This window comes from Tupaia chinensis, unplaced genomic scaffold (genome assembly GCF_000334495.1).
Source record: "Tupaia chinensis unplaced genomic scaffold, TupChi_1.0 Scaffold150006_1, whole genome shotgun sequence".
NCBI lineage: Eukaryota > Metazoa > Chordata > Mammalia > Scandentia > Tupaiidae > Tupaia > Tupaia belangeri.
Window position 1 is genome coordinate 4,482,938 of NW_006209847.1, and position 489 is coordinate 4,483,426.

Here is a 489-nt window from a genome sequence, read left to right on the forward strand (position 1 = left end):
GCCATGTGGGAGTCCAGTGCCCCAACCACCATGGCACCTGCTGGCCCCTCTAGCAATTAAAAAAAATTCATTATGCCAACCAGCAGATGGCAAAATGGTTACTTCGCTGGAGTCCCATGTAGTGGGCGCAACTGCAATTCAAGTCCTGGATCTGGTAGCTTAAACTCATAAGGGGCACATGTGCGTGTGTGCCCAGAATCCCAAGAGGAGAATGAAAGAGAAGGTATTGTGACATGGCCATCTCCCTGGGGGATGAGTTCTTCCTTTTTGTCTTCCTGTCTCTCTCTGTCTCTCCAGTGAGTACACGCACCCAATAGCAAAAACCTCTCTCAAAAAAAAATTTGTATGTTGATGTTCTGATCCCCAGTATCTCAGAATGGGAACCTATTTCAAGGTTGGGTCTTTATAGAGCTTTTTCTTTTCCTTTTTCTTTCTTTCTTTCTTTTTTTTTTTTTTTTTTTTTTTTTTTTTTTTTTTTTTTTTACGGTG